Here is an 8,387-nt window from a genome sequence, read left to right as displayed (position 1 = left end):
GATCTTGGTCCCAAAGACCCAGTCAGTGTTCCTGACGGGCGGTGGGCAGAGTGCTGGGGACCTTGCTTCTCCCTCAGCCCTATCCCATTCCCCAGCGCCCTTGGCAGCCTCAGGCCTGGGGGATAAGGTTCGGCAGTCTCGGGAACCCAGTTCGAGGCTGCACTGTGTGGGCAGCCCTCCAGCCAACTTGGGCCAGTGTACTGTGGCACCGGGGGGGTGGGGGGGTAGGGTCCTATGATAAGGGTAGAAGGTCCTGTTCTCATCTGGGAAGGTGTCCGTTTGTCTTGCTCAGAGTAGGCCCTTCCAGGTTTTCCTACTTTCTTTAGAGTGCTGGCAACGAGAGGGAGCCAGAATCCTGGTTGGTCATTCAGACTGAGCCTTTTCTAAGCTTTCTCATGAAAAAGAAACACAGTAGGAACTCCTCTCTACACAGTGGCCCTGCTCTTCAGCCTGTGAGACCATGACCAGACGTGTTTAGTATTAAAAGCACGCATTTACCTAAGAAGACAGCCCTGCAGGGCAGAGGTCACGCTTAGCTCTCACGTCTCTTCACCTGGAATCCCCGGACATTGAACAGGCTGTGTCACTGGGGGGCAGAACCCCATCCTGTCTCAGGCCCTGGAGCGGCTGACGCGTCTCATGGGAATGGGTTCAGAGGCCCGGGGAGCAGCCATCTTCACTGGGTGGGTTCACAGGATGAATCTGCAGAGGCGACCCGCTCCTGCCTTCCCGGGGGGAGGTTGAGGGTGTGAGGGAGGGAAGTGGACACACTGCCTTGGGCGGGTCTGTCTTGCTGCTTCAGCTCGTCCCTCCCGCAGGACGGGTGGCGGTGCAGTCAGCAGGATGTGGTCCTGGAAGAGTTGTCTGTCTCCCCAGATCCAAGAGGACGAGGGGAAGCTCAGCTGAGCCTACACTTGGAGAACATGCCTGAGGGCCGCTGTGTTCCTGCTTTTTATTTTCTTACCTGTCAGGTGGTGACAGTCTCAATCTGTAGAAGCGTTAGAGGTCAGAGCTCCACCAGGTCAAAGCTCTGCATGCAACCGAGAGGAATAAACGCTGAGCCTTGTGTAGGAAAGACACGATTTGGCCAAGTTTGTCATCCTTAGCTGTGTTGGCTTTGTTGGGGGACAAAGGCGGTTGGGGATGGCCAGGCCCTGCGCTGCTCAGCCTCCTGGCCCTTTGCTTTTCGCATGCACTGTTCTGCTGTACTGTCCAGTTTTCCATTAAACGAGGTGAGAATTCTTGGATTCTGTTTGAAATGAAACACTGCCAGGCTTGGTTCCACCTCTTTTCTCCGGTGGCAACCTGAGCCTTTCATCATGGCCAAGAGGTGACGGCCTGTGGGGCAGCGCACCCATCCACCCTCAGTGGCCCGGACCCTCGCCGGTCTTTCCTTCCACAGCTGAGGCAATGGCTCCCCCGACCCCCCCGGAGAGGATGCCGGCTCCAGGGCAGGACCTGCTCTCTGTCGTCGCTGTGGTGATGCTGATCTTCCCCACGCTTGGCATCAATTACACACAAAAGCTAGTTGATCACAGGATTCTAAACAGCACGCGGCCATCTACAGCTTTGAGAAGCTTAGAACCTTCAGAGGTCTTAGGAAAATGTCCAAAGATAGCAAAAGTATGTGTTAGTTCTTTTTTTAGTGTTTTGGAAGACACTTGTTGCTACAGAGGAGATGGAAACCAGAATTAGCTATAAAATTTATTGATGTTCCAAAGCAAAGAGATAAATTGGAAACTGTCTCCATCCTGACACCACCAACTGGAAGAGCCCGGCCTGTGGTTCTGTGAGACGCTGGGAACCCTCTGCGTGGGCGCGATATCACAAGTGGCCAGCATGGCCTCTCACTGCCCAGGGCTGCACTCCCTGTCAGCACCATACAGGCTCTGCGAACGTTCTCCAGCCGCACTGTTAGCTGGTACAAGCTAAAATATAACCTCAGCTGATGAATACTGATGGAACACTTGTGGAAAACTTTTATCTGACCGTCTGAAGCCGCTAAGGGACTGTGGTCTGCGTTACGGTTTGGTTTTGTTGTTTTTGTTTTCAGGGCAGGATCCTGGCGGCAGTTCGAGGCCCTGTGGCCCTGGGGCTGAGCCCTGCAGAGCTTCGAGGCGGGGTCACTGCTTTCCTGCCTCTGCCACGGCCACTGTCGTCATTGTCGTGTTGGGAAGGGGAGCCTTGCTTCTCTGTGGTCCCCGTTTTCAGCAGCTGGTTTCGTTCACCTCCATTAGCTGTACCCTTCAACCACGTGTCCTCACGCTCAGTCTGCAGTTGAATGACCCCTTGGAAAAGAACCACGGCCTTTCAGTTAGGCTGGACTTTTCCCAGGGACCTTCTGGCAGGAGGAAGTGCAGTTACAACGGGCAGGTAACTGGTCCCTGAAAGCTAGTGATTGTTGGGAGCTCTCACTCACCTTGGAATGGAAGAGGGGTGGGGGTCGTCCCCCGGAAGCCGGGGGCATCTGGTTCTCTGACATGCAGAGGCCTTAGTACCTTGTAAGCAGGCCCTTGACAAATAAATTTCCTTCCCTTTGCTCCCCCATGGATGGAGCTGGCATTAGAACACCATGCTTGGCCATGTCCCTGGTGATTCAGTGGCTAAGACTCCTCTCTCCCAGTGTAGGAGGCCCAGGTTCAATCCCTGGTTAGGGAACTAGATCCCACGTGCCACAACTAAAGACCCTGCATGCCGCAGCAAAGATCAAAGACCTCTCAACCCGCAACCAAGACCCGGCACAGCCAAGCCAGCATTTATATATTAAAAACCAACACCATGCTGCTCCCTCCACTGTTGTCCGTAGGCGCCCTTCACAACTGAGCCCCGTCCTGGCCCTGACCTGGGCCTCGCGGGAGGAGCCCCTGCCTAGCTGGGACTCAATCGAGAACAGTCTTTTCTCACTGTAGCCATACCGTTTAAGCCCAGGGTCCAGGCTTCTGTGCACGGAGTTGGTGGGGCCCGCACACTCACAGCCGCCTTCTCCACTCTCGGCAGGCCCCACCACCTTCTTCCTCTTCCCCCCCAGGGGCTGAGTCTTGTGAGGTCTCAGCGACATCATTAGGACAACAGGTGAGTGAGCTGCGCTTTCCAATTTCCTGGTAATAAGGACTGATTAGGAAGGCTTACCCCTCAGCTCTAAAGACTTAATAGTTCTTCCTTTTTTTTTGTTTGTTTTATAAATCTTTCTTCCTGAGACTATTGAGATGCAACTTGGTACATCTGAACCCCGGATGCTTTAGTTCAGACAGTACAACTCTCCCCAGCTGCTGGGGTGGGCTGTTGGCCTATCGAGAGAGAGAGAGAGAGAGAGAAAGAGAGAGAGAGAGTGAGTGTGTGTGCGTGCGTGCCCGTGTGCATGCACTGTTGACCTTGTGAATGTGTGTGTGTGTGTCACCCAGTCGTGTCCGATTCTTTGTGACCTCATGGACTCTAGCCCGCCAGGCTCCTCTGTCCATGGAATAATTCTCCATTCCAGAGAATACTGGAGTGGGTTGCCATTCCCTTCTCCAGGGGATCTTCCCGACCAGGGGATCAAACCCAGGTCTCCCGTATTGCAGGCAGATTCTAAGCCATCAAGGAACTTGTGAGGGACACGGCTAAGCCACCTCCATTAAACCTGAACTCCACAATAGGGCTGCATATCCCCAGACCTGGCTGTTAAGGCTCCTCATTGTCTTCAGGGTGACAGAAATGCCCAGAGCCCCTGGGCAGCTTGGGGAGACCTGGAGGCCCCGCAGTGAGTGTAGGCAAGCTGCAGACTTCCAGAAGGTGGGCATGGCTTGTGCAGCAGGTTGCTGCTGTGGCCGGGAAGTGTGGGCTGTACCAGCACGGGTCCACGGGGGAACTGGAGCTACTGTGACCCGAGGCTGGGGAAAGGGAATCGCTTCCCGGGAGGGGCAGACCGCCAAAGCATCCTTGGCCTTGCCCTCCCAGCCAGCTCGGGACCTGAGGACCCCTGAGGTCCTTTCTGTGCTCTCTGTCTCACCGTCTGGTACGGGAAACCCTGTTCTCTCAACATGGGCGGGGCTGGGTTTGTTGGAGTTGCTGCCTCTAGATTCTCCCTATAAAAGGCCCAGATGGAATGACCAGCTCCTTTTTCTGCCCTCCCTGCTCTAGTTGGGCAAGCCATGGTCACCTGCTTCTCTCCAGGCCAGTCTTCGGCATTCCTTTTTATCAGACTTGCTGGGCAGACTTGCAGCCAAGCGAGCCTCCTCCAAACCGCCTGGTGGATTCCTGGGGCCTCAGCCTCTACCTCCCCCAGCTCCTGCAGACAGGAGGAGGCCCAGGACTGGTCCCCACCCCCAGCCCTCATCCCCTCCACCCAGTCGGTGAAGGCGCCTCTACTCCTCAGCTGGCCAAGGAAGTGTAACCAGCCAGCTCGGCTCCAAGGGTCTGCTAGCAGAGCTCTGTACAAACACAAACAGAGGGCCATTTCCTGAGATGGCCAAGCTTGTCCTGATCCGGGAGATATGGAAGCCTGACAGGTTATGGTTCCCAGGGCAAAGTCGGCAAGTTGCTTCCGCAGGGAGCAGCAGGGAGCAGACTGCCCCTCCCTGCAGGACCCCTGGAGTGGGAGGAGCGAGTGGGCAGCCTAAGCCAGCCACCCTAGCACAGCATCCAGGCTGCCACCCTGTTGCCTAGCTGCGTGTACATGTGGCCGGTTCCCAGCTGGGAGCCGCACCGCTTTCAGCTCTAATCACCCCACGGCTTGGGCCTTGGGCCCCACGAGCTGTGAGTAGCCCACATGGCTTTCCTGGAAGCGCCAGGCTGGGGCATGTGAGTAAGCTGCTGCTCAGAGTCACAGCGCTGAAGGGCCTTCCCTGGTGGTCCACTGGCTAAGACTCCGCACTCCCAATGCTGACTTTGATCCCTGGTCGGGGAACTAGATCCTACATGCTGCAACTAAAGATCCCCCATGCCCCAGTGGAGACCGAAGATCCCGCTTGCTTCAACTAAGACCCGACGCAGCCAAATAAATAAACTTAAGGGAGAAACAAAAGTCACAGTGCTGGAGGGAGGTTGAGGATCCATTGATCCCAAACATCTCAGTCCGCAGAGGGAGAAGCACGTGCCAGGCGAGGGGAAGGCCTCAGGGGCAGGATGGGAAGCCAGGTCCTGGGCTTCCTGCCTGGTTCCGAAGGAGAAGATGCTATGGAAGTGAGGCCCAGGAAGGCTGAAACAGGGCACCCAGTCCGGCTTCTGGGTCAGAGCTGTCTGATAGAATTATAATGTCAGCCACAGATGCAAGTCTTATCTTTAATTTTACATTTTCTAGTAGCCACGTTAAATAAAAATAGCAACACCCCTTCCCCTATGTGAGGAAAACACGGGAATCCGTGACCCTGAAGAGTGCCCTCACTGACCACGCTGGCGCTCAGACCTCAGACATCCCACCTGCAGAGCTGGAAGCAATAAATTTCAGCTGTTTATAAACCAAAAAATAAAAAGCAATAGGTAAAATCAGTTTTTTAAAATAATGTTTCATTTAACACAATATATCCAAAAGATCACTTTGATGTGTAATCAGTATGAAACTCCGCTTCCCCAGTGGCTCAGACAGTAAAGAATCTGCCTGCAATGCAGGAGACACAGGTTTGATCCCTGGGTCAGGAAGATTCGCTGGAGGAGGGCATGGCAACCCAGTCCAGTATTCTTGCCTGGAGAATTCCATGGACAGAGGAGCCTGGTGGGGTCCACGGGGTCGCAAAGAGTAGGACACTAACACTTTGACAATCTAAAGCACTATTGAGATATTTTACATCCTCTTTTCATACTACGTCTTTGAAGTCTGGCGTGAATTTTGTACTTAAAGCATCTCTGTTCAGAGTGGGCTCATTTCAAGGGCTCAAGAGTGACAGGGGCTGGGACAGCACAGGTGGCCACCGAGGCTGTCGGTCCCCTCCCAGCCTTCTAAATTTTTTTCTCAGATGTTGAAGAGCCTGCATCTTTCTTGGCCTCCATCCTTTCTCCGATGCCCTAGTCTTGGGGGCCAGGGCTCCTCTGAAGAGGACCATCCTGTAGTGACAACCACCTTGGAGACCTGGCTGCTCCTGCCTCCTGCATGCCAGCCCCATCTGGGAGCTGCGCTCTGATTTGACCTGATGTTAGACAGTCACGCCAGGGATTCAGCTCTTGGTTTTCTTGCAGTGAATCAGTTCATCTTAATCTCGGGCACGTGAGGGTCCTCTGTGATACTCATTTATTTCCGGGGCTGGGGGTGGGGTGCTTCTGCAGAGAGGAGGCAAAGCTCTAACGTTCCAGAATTCAGCCTCCAGCGGGGCCTCCATTGGATGCCTCCATTCCTGGCGCTGGAGTCTAGCCATTCTCCCCTGGGGAATCCAATGACCACCCCCTCCCAAGAAAGGGCCTGGAGTTCTCAGGGAAACAGGAGTGGGCTGAGGGCTGCTGTCATCTGTCTTGGCTCTCCTGGGATATTGCTGTCACTTGCCTGACCTTAGAGATGAGGACGTGAGCCGACTCTCGGGTTTGCTATAAGAAGCCAGTCATTGGACTGGGTCCTGAGCCCGAAAGTCATTTCAACAAATGGGCCCCTTTCTGAGAACAGAAAATGACAGGTATGCAACGAAGTTAGAAGACAATTGTCACCCGGGACTAACATGGAGAGAGGGGCTAGGGCAGAGGGTCAGTGGCCTCCGGGCCCAGCCTTCCTTCTCTGGCTCCGTCTCACCATCACACTCAGCTGGGAGAAGAACCCTGGAAACCACTCTGCTTCCCTGTTGCTACGTCCCTGTTCTATTCCATAAGATGGTATGGGAAAACCCGAACGAATGTTTTGGCCAGCCCAACACTTCCCTGTTGGGTCAAGGCCTCCTGCTCCCCTCCCCACCCCCACCACCACTGTCAGCCACTCCTCCCCACCTCCGGGATGGGTGACTCCTGTCCCTTCTCCAGGGCCAAATTCAATTCAATTATTCTCGAGATGCAGCCCAAAGAGACTCAGGCCTTTCCTGCCCCTGGGGGCACGTGGCCTCTGTCCCTGGTCTCCCCAGTCTGCTGGGCCCCTTGTCTGTTCTCTAGATGTCTTCTGCCCTCAGCTGGGCCTGCCAGGATGCCCTAATGATCCTAACCCAGCCTGTCTGCCTCCCTCCCCTCACCTTGCTCCCCCTCAAACCCTCCTTCCACCGAAACTGCAATGGTTCCAGGGAATGTCTCCAGATTTTTAGGAGTGACTTGAGCTGGGCCAGTGAAACGAATGCCTGGAGACAAGGAACCCACGCCTTTCTTGAAGACCCTGGAGGCCGCTGTGGGAGAAGGCAGCTACCAAGATGACCTCCCTGGCCCTCACTGGGAAGAAAAGACCAGTAAACAGGCACTGCTGTTGGACACTCCATCCGACTCCAGAAAAGCCACCAGGGGCCACTTTGGGGAAGGAGGAGAGGCAGGTAGGAAACCCAAGTAACAGTGGGTTCCCAGGGCTTCCCTGGTGGCCCAGTGGTGAAGAATCCACCTGCCAACGCAGGAGACATAGACCCCATCCCTAGTCCGGGAAGATCCCACATGCCTCAGAGCAACTAGCCCACCACAACAGAATAGCCCCCGCTCGCCGCAACTAGAGAAAAGTCAGGTGGCAATGAAAACCAGCACAGCCAAAAATAAACAAAATTATTTTTTAAAAAGCAGTGGGTTCCCGGGAGGCTCCGCCAGACCCTGGACTCAGCAGCACCCGAAGGCTGGGTGCTGGGGCCCTTGGGGGAGTCCCGGCCCCTCTAGAGCTGGTCTGCAACTCTCTGAGGATCCCAGCAATGCACATCTGACTGCATCTGGCCTGGGAGCCACAGACAGATGGGAGAGCCAGCCGGCCAGGAGAAGCGTTCTGCAGTGCGGTGGGTGGGGCTCCAGGGAGCTGGCTGGGTGGTGTCCACGTTTAAAAGGTACTTGTGCCGGTGGTCCAGGGAGAATGCCCCCTGGCTGCCCCACCCCGTCAGTAGAGGACACAGAGCAGAGACCCGGACGCCCTGCGGGTGAGCAGAGAGCCCGGGGTCCCTCCGCCCACCCTGAGCTGGCAGGGAGCAGCCCCCCGGTGGAGAGTCCTGGGTGAAGAGGTGTGCCTGATAGCAGGGTGTGGGCTGGAGGTGTTCATTAACCCCGAGCTCTAAAGCCCGGCCTCGATCTCTGAGCCTGCGTGTGCACACGCGCGTCCGTCTGTCTGGAGCCCTGTCTCCCCTGGGCCCGGCTATTTCCCCGTCTGGGCGTGATCACGGCTGGCTCCCTCTGGCTCTGGGCGTTGGGTGTAACAAGTCTGAACCTTCTCTGAGACTCAGGCAGGCTCGGGCGCCCCGCCCTCTGGGCTGTACCCTTTCCTCCCAAACTGGTTGTGCAGGAGCAGGCGAGAGTGTGGTGTGGGGAGTGGGGGTGCATGTGCG

The 8,387-nt window shown here is 55.8% G+C and overlaps 1 protein-coding gene across 1 annotated transcript in view; it reads left to right on the top strand.

Moving 5' to 3' along the window:
- SRP68 (signal recognition particle 68kDa) overlaps positions 1-1,254 on the top strand; it is a 26,727-nt gene extending 25,473 nt beyond the window's left edge. The window contains exon 17 of the mRNA XM_010856197.1: positions 8-1,254. The gene's annotated coding sequence lies outside the window, so the exon portion shown is untranslated. The remainder of the gene's footprint in view (positions 1-7) is intronic.
- Positions 1,255-8,387: the final 7,133 nt, after the last annotated feature.

This window comes from Bison bison, unplaced genomic scaffold (assembly GCF_000754665.1).
Source record: "Bison bison bison isolate TAMUID 2011002044 unplaced genomic scaffold, Bison_UMD1.0 scf7180017864371, whole genome shotgun sequence".
Taxonomy (NCBI): Eukaryota; Metazoa; Chordata; class Mammalia; order Artiodactyla; family Bovidae; genus Bison; species Bison bison.
The sequence above is the reverse complement of the archived record's forward strand: the minus strand, read 5'-3'. Positions and strand labels throughout refer to the sequence as shown.